Source organism: Loxodonta africana, chromosome 4 (genome assembly GCF_030014295.1).
Source record: "Loxodonta africana isolate mLoxAfr1 chromosome 4, mLoxAfr1.hap2, whole genome shotgun sequence".
NCBI classification, from domain to species: Eukaryota; Metazoa; Chordata; class Mammalia; order Proboscidea; family Elephantidae; genus Loxodonta; species Loxodonta africana.
Window position 1 is genome coordinate 103,840,090 of NC_087345.1, and position 10,539 is coordinate 103,850,628.

A 10,539-nucleotide genomic window follows, 5' to 3' on the forward strand; every position below is an offset into this window, starting at 1 on the left:
ATCCCATTTCTTGGAATATATCCTAGAGAAATAAGAGCCTTTACATGAACAGATATATGCACACCCATGTTTATTGCAGCACCGTTTACAGTAGCAAAAACATGGAAGCAACCAAGGTGCCCATCAACAGATGAATGGGTAAATAAATTATGGTATATTCGCACAATGGAATACTACGCATGGATAAAGAACAACGAAGAATCTGTGAAACATTTCACAACATGGAGGAACCTGGAAGGCATTATGCTGAGTGAAATTAGTCAGTTGCAAAAGGACTAATATTGTATAAGACCACTATTATAAGAACTTGAGAAATAGTTTAAACTGAGAAGAAAACATTCTTTTGTGGTTACGAGAGGGGGGAGGGAGGGAGGGTGGGAAAGCGGGATTCACTAATTAGATAGTAGATAAGAACTACCTTAGGTGAAGGGAAAGACAGCACACAATACAGGGGAGATCAGCACAATTGGACTAAACCAAAAGCAAAGAAGTTTCCTGAATAAACTGAATGCTTCAGAGGCCAGCGTAGCAGGGGCAGGGGTCTGCGGACCATGGTTTCAGGGGACTTCTAAGTCAATTGGCATAGTAAAATCTATTAAGAAAACATTCTGCATCACACTTTGAAGAGTGGCGTCTGGGGTCTTAAATGCTAGCAAGCAGCCATCTAAGATTCATCAATTGGTCTCAACCCGCCTGGATCAAAGGAGAATGAAGAACACCAAGGACACAAGGCGATTACAAGCCCAAGAGACAGAAAGGGCCACATGAACCAGAGGCTACATCATCCTAAGACCCGAAGAACTAGATGGTGCCCAGCTACAACTGATGACTGCCCTGACAGGGAACACAACGGAGCACCCCTGAGGGAGCAGGAAAGCAGTGGGATGCAGACCCCAAATTCTCATAATACCAGACTTAATGGTCAGACTGAGACTAGAAGGACTCCGGTGGTCATGGCCCCCAGACCTTCTTTTGGCTCAGGATAGGAACCATTCCATTCCCGAAGCCCAGTCTTCAGACATGGATTTGACTGGACAATGGGTTGGAGGGGGATGCTGGTGAGGAGTGAGCTTCTTGGATCAGGTGGACACTTGAGACTATGTTGGCATCTCCTGCCTGGAGGGGAGATGAGAGGGCGGAGGGGATTAGAAGCTGATGAAATGGACACAAAAAGAGATAGTGGAGAGAGAGAGCGGGCTGTCTCATTAAGGGGAGAGTAATTGGGAGTGTGTAGCAAGGTGTATATGGGTTTTTGTGTAAGGACTGACTTGATTTGTAAACTTTCACTTAAAAAAAAAAAATAAAGCACAATAAAAATTATAAAGAAAAAGTTTAATGGCTTTTTTGGTTGTAAAAGCTGTGATTGAAGGAAATGGGGGCTGATTTTGAAGCAAATGTGTTGGAAATAAATGATATTGCCAAATGATGGCTGCCTCTTTGGAATGGCCATCTCCGGCGCCTAGGTAATTATTCTGATGATGCCTCTGATGCTAAAAATAAAAATGTGGCAACACTTAAAAAATTATTTTTATCTTACCAGTTTTCTACAAATTAATATATAACATGACAAAGTCAAAATATTAACAACATACAATATTTCGAACAAGACCAGAAGTACCTGTTTCTTTTCCCTGTCATGGAGATGTATACTGATAGTGCAGGAACTGGTGTGCCCTTGGGTGGAGACCTAGTATCTCCCAATTTAATTAAAATTGATATTTAGATTTTATTATTATTCAAGAAGTGATTTCAATATTTTGCAGATAAGTACACATGGGGTCACCATGAGTAAGGGCTGACTCAGCGGCGGCTAACAACTCTTGTTTTAATTAGAAAAAAAAAAAAAAAGAGGTTAGGTTAATTCTTGTTCACTGAAAAGTTATGTAATTCTTTAATGCTGAGCTTATTTTAAATTGACTCTTTCATAAAGACACTGATTACAAATTTTTCTTGTTATTACTGCTGGTAGACTTTCCTAGCTAAATGACAGGCTTCGGACATTAACTTAAAATTCTCCAAAATCTTCTAATCATTTTCAGTGGAGAAAAAAGAGATGTTATTGATGTTTTTACATTGTATGTTAACCGGTTACATTACATTGATGAAACCTAGAGCAATACAATTCTTTTAAGATTATTGCCTTATATTCTTAAATGTTAACAAGCAGTTAAAAAAAAAAAAAAAAAGAACGCAGCCTTGTTACTTTAAGGAAATTAAGACTGGGTATTTGGTTGCATTGAAAGTGGTCTCCTGGTAATATCTTCCCAAGTCACCGTCTCACCACGGACAGTGGGATGATATCTTTTAATTCAAAATTATTTAGCAGAGTATTTCACTAGCTCCCGTGTTGCCATGGAAACACTTATTCCCATTAAGGGGGAAAAATCTTCTTTGTTTACATATTAAGCTTAGCTCAGTTTGCATGTCTTTCTGAATTCTCATTGAGTCGGAGAGCATCAGGTCCTCAGAGGTTCTGTGGTGTGGCATGGAATGTAGTGATAAAATGGATGTTTCCAATTTACGTTCTCTGTGCTAGTCCTTCCAGGCCAAACTCGTATGCTTTTCAAAATAGAGAAAAGCATTTATGTTAGAAAGAAAATATGTTACTAATCATTACTCGACAGCAATTATATAAGACAATAAATGACAGAAAACAAAAAATAAACAATTGTCACAAAAAACAAATGAGATGTTCTGTGTCACCGTCTCATACTAAGAAAAGTTTTTAAGAGATGAGATTCTTTCTTGTAGGGTAGAATGCTCAAGTGGGTTCGCCCTGGAATCTAAAACTCACTGCTCAGTAAGAAACTAGGTATTTAGACTTTAAATCTCACTTATAGATAGATTGTTGACGTTAGTTGCCATCGAGTGGGTTCCAACTCATGGTGACCTTATGTATAACAGAAGGAAACGTTGCCTGGTCCTGCGTTACCTCCATGATCTTTGATATGTTTGAGCCCATTCTTGAGACTATCATGTCAATCCATCACATTGAGGATTCCTCTCATTTTTGTTGACCCTCTACCAATCATAATGTCTTTTTCTAGCAATTGGTCTTTCCTGATGGTGTGTCCAAAGTAAGCAAGAAATTTTAGGACACTATACCTCTCTTTCTTCCTCTTGTTTAGTGGCCTGTGTTTATTTGATGATCTAACTCTCTAAATTACCAGCAAAAATTAACTTGGGAACTGGGAGAAGCAGCCTGGCTATTTAAAAGTATAGATTTCCCTAATACTAATCAACACGGCTTTTTCTAAGATGAGGGTTTTTGCTAATATGTTCATTCATTCATTCATTCAACAAAAAATCTAATGGGCATTTATTCCATGCCAGATATGGTAGGAGATGCTAAGGGTGAGAGAGGAACATGTGCCTGTACAGAACATGATCTCTGGTCTCTAGAAGCATGTCTTCCAGTGGGAATTTACCCTTTGATGCGTAAAACGAGTTCTCGCAGAAAACAAGTCATCTTGTTGTTTACTCGTGTTAATCTTGTAAGCAGGATTAAAGAAAATCTAGTCTTCCTTCAGTGAGTAGAGAAGGAGTTGATAAATTGCATTTTAGCTTACTAGACTAGGCTTAAATGGCTTCAGTGTAAAAAAAATATACATATATTGCTTTAGAGAAATTCAAATGCTGAACATGAATGGTTGCCTCAGGCTTTCCATGCCCACAGCATCAAAAAGTGTAGGTCCAAGAGCTCCGACTGGTTGCCATTCTTCATTTAAAAGACTAATCAAGACAAATCCCCTCCTTACTCATATTTCTGTCTGTCTTGGTCCTCTAGGGAAAGAAGTCCAAGGCTCTGAGATCATCCACTGTTCCCAGGATTCTCATCGCCTTAAAGCTCTGTGCATCCTGTATTCAGACTAAATCCCCATCACTCCTCCTCTCTCCAAAGTCTTTTCACTGCACCCACTTGAACAACATTGGCTTGATATCTGCAAACTGTCTTCTATCTTCATACCATCTTTAAAATTCCTTTGACCCCTTGACTTAACCCTGAGAGCTTCCCCTGATGCCTTTCATGTGAAGGTAGTTTTCTTTCACAGGTTTATAATGCACAGAGATGCAGAATAGATGTTCTACTTGTTTGCCATTGTCCTTTCCTGGTTTTTCCTTTAAACAAGATAACTCTTTTGACATTCATGTCATGAGACTATGTTTACCAGCTGTAAACCCTCCTTATGGCAGATATCCACAAACCACACATCCTTTACATTCTTATATTGAAAACCTTCTTCCTTCCCACCCCAACCTTATCAATATTCTGAGTGCCTTTGATATACTTGTGAGCGACTGATCTTGAATATTGAGTATGAGAAGAGAATCCCATGTAGAGAATTGAAAAAAAAAAAAAACCCATTGCTGTTGAGTCGATTCTGACTCACAGCAACCCTATAGGACAGAGTAGACCTGCCCCATAGGGTTTCCAAGGAGTGGTTGGTGGATTCAAACTGACAGCTTTTTGATTACCAGCCAAGCTCTTAACCATTGCACCACCAGGGCTTCTTAGACAATCTAAACAGGGAAGATTTATTCCAGTGTAATAAATGATTTGAAGAATCATGGTGAGAGCTGAAAAACAAAACAAACCCAACTAAATGACCTATTAAACTTTCAGGAATGACTCCCAAAGCAAAGGTGGGGCTCCAAAGAACCTGTTGCCTCTTCTCTGATGTGGAAGCCACCAACTCCAGAACCAAACCATTACTAAAAAAGCCCAAACCAATTGCTGCCTTTTTTCAGAAGTAAATCACCAGGCCTTTCTTCTGAGGTGCCTCTGGATGAACTAGAACCTCCAATCTTTAGGTTAGCAGCTGAGCACCTTAACTTTTTGCACCACCTAGGAACTCTAAACAACCATTGCTACCATGAACAGAAAGTTGGTACTAAAAGGAGATCTCCACAATTTAACTGCTATGATGCACACCAACGAAATAGCGCCTGTTCTCTGCCTCTTGAAACCACAAAGCTAGTGGTTGGACGCTGAGACCTCTGCAAACTCTGCCTCAACAGTCCTGCTGGCCAAGAGAAACAGCAGCATGAAAAGAATAGTATCCGCCTCAGTCTATTTCCCCAAAATTCAGACAAACAAAAAGCGGTCAGAAGGAACTCTCTCATATTCCCAACACCAAACCTGTAAATGTACAATTTTACGCAATTTCTCAATCTTTTTTCTTATTAAAATTGAGTAAAATAAATTACTTGTGCTCTGGATCTGATCTTTTTTGTCTTCTTTATGAACTTCTCAGTGTTATCTGCACTAGTTTCTGCTTCACCTCTAGTGATTAATCCCCATCAGCACGCAAAAGCCCTATGGTGTTAACCATCTTAAAAAACAAAAACCTCCCCTGATTCCCACAATGATGTCCTTTCTGTTCCTTAAGCATGTCAAGCCCCTTCCACTCACCAAGCATTTGCTCGTATTCATCTCTCTCAGCTTGGAAGGTTTTCCTTGCCTCTTCGCACGGTTGTTCTTTTCTTATAATGTCCCATAATGCCCCAGTCAAGTTAAACAGAGAAGCCTTCCCTAATCACCATCTCTCACACGTCCACCTCCTCCAATACTTATCACCACCCAATACTGTTTTTCTTTATAATTCTTAACCAATTTTGAAATTAACCTGCACATACATTTACTTCTTTCTTATTTGTTTATTCCACTAGAATGTAAGCTTAGAGGGCAGGTATGTTCTCTGTCTTGTGCACTTGCTCATTCACAGCAATAGCACATTGCCTGGCATACAAAAAAAAAAAAAAATAACTACAGGAGAGGTTTAATAAATACATGTTCAATGAACGACTGACTGTTATGTACTATGTACTAGGCAGAAGAAAATGGTGGGGAGCGGGTAGAAAAGTGGAAGAAAAAACTCTGCCCTTCTCCGTTTCCTTCCCTGGTCAAGATTTTGAAACCTCTTTTTTAAAGGGGTAGGAGGGACTTTTCCTTACTCTTTCCCGAGCTGCCACCTCTGCGGGGAGTAGGGAAGGTTCCTGACATAACTGTGTCTGAAGCCTACCTCTGAGCTCCTGTAGCATTTTTTTAATTTCTTGTCTCAGAGAAGCTCTCTTTTTAATAATTTCTTCATTTTATGAAAATACACATATTTTTAATTTCCCTTGCTTTAGACATCATTTTTTAAGTGCACTTTTCAGCTGTTTTTTTTTTTTTTTTTTAACCTAGCTTCTTTTTTTTTTTTTTTCTTACAACAGCTTTGGTACAACCCATATTGTTTCTTTCTGCTTATTTCAATGGGAGTTATTTTTCTAGTACCTATTATTTGCTACTCCCAACTGCATACTTCTCAGTTGGATCTCTTGCTCTTCCTTGAGAGCAAGAACTTAATATTCTTTCATTGCTTTGTCTCATTAAGTTCTGTATTATTGCTTCATTTCACAGTTTCCTTTTAAATAATGAAGTGCTGCTGAAGAAAATTAAAAAAAATACATGTTCAGGTTTTTTTTTTTTTAATTTAAAATGTTTTTATTCACTGATATGGTAAATATTGTCCTCCACTGAAAAACGGTGACATTTGTCTTTCAATCTGTCGAGCTTAGCCAAAAAATTTATATGTCCCTTTTCTGTATTGAATACTGACATGATACAGGATGTAGGAAAAGTCAATTTAATTGACATTACTAAATAATTACACACATTTTTAGAATCTTGGAGAAATGGTTAAAATTACAAATGAGCATTAAGTGTGGGCACATAGATATTCCACGTAAGACAATGAGTTTAACAGAAGGTGTGTTTGCACTGATTTCTGGAAACCACTTCCTCTCTGTGAATCTTTAAATACCCAATTGCAAATCCTCCAGCTCTTGGAGAAAGGCTTTCTCTTTTTGAATTTTCTTCAACTGATTGTTTTTCTAGCTGTTTTCCAGTTGTTGCTTATTCTTTCAATTGTTTAATTGCTTTTGATTTCTTCTTTAGGTTCTTGACTGTTTTTGTCTATATCAAGGTCTCCAGAAGTTGACTGAGGGGCGGTATTCCGTGGTGTATGCTGTGGGGTAGAACCAAAAACCAAAACCAAACCCACTGCCGTCGAGTCGATTCCGACTCATAGTGACCCTATAGGACAGAGTAGAACTGCCCCATAGAGTTTCCAAGGAGCGCCTGGCAGATTCGAGCTGCTGGCCTTTTGGTTAGCAGCTGTAGCACTCAACCACTGTGCCACCAGGGTTTCCTAAAAAAAAAAAAAAAAAAAGTAGGTGCCAAATCTGGATGTTTTCACTTCCTTGCTTCCTGTTTTGCAGCTTTCCTAGTTTTATGTTTTCTTTGATTTTTAAGGGCTGGTTTTGATAGTGGCTACTTTTTTTTTTTTTCTTCTTTTTTAGCACTTCCAGATTGTGGTTTCATATTCTAAGGTGGTTCCTCCTCATACAGTTTAGAACTGATGACTGGTTTTTCTTAAAGCTGGGAGTCTCTAAGCTGTTGCAACTTTAGGTTCCTCACTGGGTACCTCCCTTGCTACTGCTTGGTAAGTTACTGTTTTTGCTAGAAATATTCCATCTAAAAATGGCTGCCAAGAAACCTGCCATATTTCTGCATTTGATGGCACATCATACTTGTGTAAGACGGAGCTGGTATGAGGCCAAATCTTGAACCCATTATTAACATGTAACCTGGAAGCACATGTGGCTGTTAAAATATGCTCACTATCTAGGCACCAAGCAAAATATGTAGAATCAGAGGTCACTGGTCTGGAATAAGTTTTAGTTTTTAATATCCCACACTTCCATTTGTCTTCCCAGATTTCTGAATCGAGCTAATACTAATATATGCCCATAAGGGCTACAGTAGGCTGCATTATGAGGTCCAGTTCCAAAGTCAAATACAGGATCACATTTCAAGTTGAAAATTGTTGCTTTGGCAGGTATAAAACCATACACAGCACAAAACTCAGTAGAACTAAAATTCCAAACTGTATCATAAATGGGGCCATTTTTTGGTAATTGCACTACGGCACTTTCTCCATTTGTTGCAATGTGGTATAGTGTTTGTCCCTTATAGTAGGAAGCTTCTGTCTTGTCAAAACCTGTACTAGCTATTACCAACACAGCAGTAGCTTTTTTTATTCCACAGCATTGTAAACTTATCAGCCTTAAAGAAACTTTTTTTGGCTAAAGCTACATGAAAACCCCCAGTGCCGTCAGTCGATCTACCAAAGTTTGGGTACTTTTATAATCTAATAAATGAAAGACACCCTTACTTCCTGGTAACATAGACAGCCACCTTGTATGGTTGGGGTCCAGATGATAACACAAAATCATTAATTTTTGGCAAATGCAGTTTCTTTGCAATTGTATTAAAATTGTTGTTTTCAAAGAAAACATTGTTAACATTTCTTGCACAGATAGTTTCATCTTCTGACCAGGATGGACACCAGTTTTGCATTTTTTTCTGGAGGAAAGATTTCAAAAATGTTCCAGTTTTCTCATCAGAAAGTTGTAGGTTAGGTGCCTGAGTTCTGCCATCTTTTGAAGTAGTGTAAGTCTGCCACATTGCCAAGACAGTGTTTTTTGGCAAGAACTCAAGGCAAACTGGCTTCTGGAGGTCAAAGGAGTGTGGTAGTCCCTTGTTAGTGACACTGATAACATTTACTTTTCTCCATTGCCCCAGACAACCAAGGTCCCATTCTTACTAAAAGTATGGACTTTGTAATTTTCCCCACATTCCCTTGGGAGTAATGTGCTTTCTGTAAAATGTGGTGGTCCATTCACCATGCAGAATCCTTCCAACCTTCTGACTGCCGGAAGTGATGTGGATGGCACCATCTTGTCCTGGAAAGAGCACACAGTTAGGTGTTAAGAGAATTTTAGTTAATAGAATCATCTCTGCTTTCACAGAATCATAAAATTTCAGAATTAAATAAGATCTTAGACATCGTTTACCACAAAACTTTTCCCAATGTATGAATCTCTCTAACATCCCACAGTAGTACAAGTACCACGAGGACAAAGTCCATGCCTACTATGTTAGTGCTGTATCGTCTATGCCTAGCATGATACTCATCATATAGTAAACGCTCATTAAACATTTGTTGAATGACTAAATTAAAATCCCCACTTGGGTAACATAATTTTCAGGCTCAGAAAATAAGAACATATTTTATAACCAGCAATTCCATGCTTAAGGAAATATTTTGAGAAACCTTTGCAAATATGCCCAAGGAGACAGCACAATGAAGTTGAGAGCAGCCTTTTTTGGAAAAGCAAAATATCAGTAGGAGAATAGATAAAGTATTACATATTCTTTTGATGGATTTTAATAATACAGTGTCAGAGTGAATGAACCACAGACAGACTTATCAACATAGATGAGTCTCAAATACATAATTTTGAGGGAGCAAAAACAAGTCATAGAAGAGTAAAAGAGAATTATTCCAATACACAAAGGTTTAAAATATGCAAAATATGTGCTTTGGGAGATACATATTTGCAAGGCAAAAGAGAATCAAATGCTTGAAAATGATAAACAACAAATTCAAAGTAATGTTTTACTGTTGCTTATGGCAGTGTGTGCTAAGAGACCATCTAGGAAGACTACACGGGAGATTCACGATAATACTTCAGTTCTTGAACTGGGTATTGGGTACAGATATTGTCTTTTTTCATGTTCTTTCATACACGTAAAATATTTCATAGTAAATGTAAAACCCCATTGGATTCATATAAATAGCAAGAAGAAAGGATATTCTTAAAGATTGAGAGTATTAGGCTCAGTAAGATACTTGTTGCATACTGAATAGATTCCTCAAAGATATAAAATGTAATTTTTATAATATATAAGAATAATTAACATTGCCAATAAAATCTTAGACTTCAAGTAGCATAATTTGCTAAAAAAACCAAACCCAGTGCCGTCAAGTCGATTCTGACTCATAGCGACCCTATAGGGGATACAGTATTTTTTTCAAAAATTATTAATTCCAGTTACTGAAACATTCAGTAACCATCACGATTAGTCTTATAATTGCTTTTTGAAATAAAATATAAAAATGTTTAGAGCAAAATGCAAATGTAGCTGGAAGTGTTTCTAAGAAGGCTAAATTTATGGTGAATTTGAATTACGAAAGTTATCAGGTTAAAAGGTAAGTTCTACATTTTCAAAATACACACTCAGTGGTAAATATTCTAAATTAATTACAAATATTAACTTATTTAGTTCCCACTAACAACTGTTATCACCCCTACTTTACAGATGATGTAATTGGAATAGAGAAGGTGAAGTGACTTGCTCAAGGTCACACTTCCCCTAGAGGTGGACGGCAGGATTGCAACCCAGGTCCATATTCCTAACCACTGCACAAACTACTGCTAACAGAGGGAGCGGGTTTCCCAATCACTCCTGACAAACAACTTGGCAGTATAATAGAAAATCTGTATCTTTAAAGCTCTTTCAATTGTAACACATTATAATTTTGTGAGGAAGAGAGTGCTGAGTGCTTACTATGTGCCAGGCAATTTGCCTGTGCCACATCACTAACTCTTCATATCAGCCTTATAAGGTAGGTACTGTTATTACCTATG

General features: G+C 37.9%; 1 pseudogene; it reads right to left on the reverse strand.

Moving 5' to 3' along the window:
• Nucleotides 1-6,737: 6,737 nt before the first annotated feature.
• Nucleotides 6,738-8,784, reverse strand: LOC100668321 (eukaryotic translation initiation factor 2A-like; annotated as a pseudogene).
• Nucleotides 8,785-10,539: the final 1,755 nt, after the last annotated feature.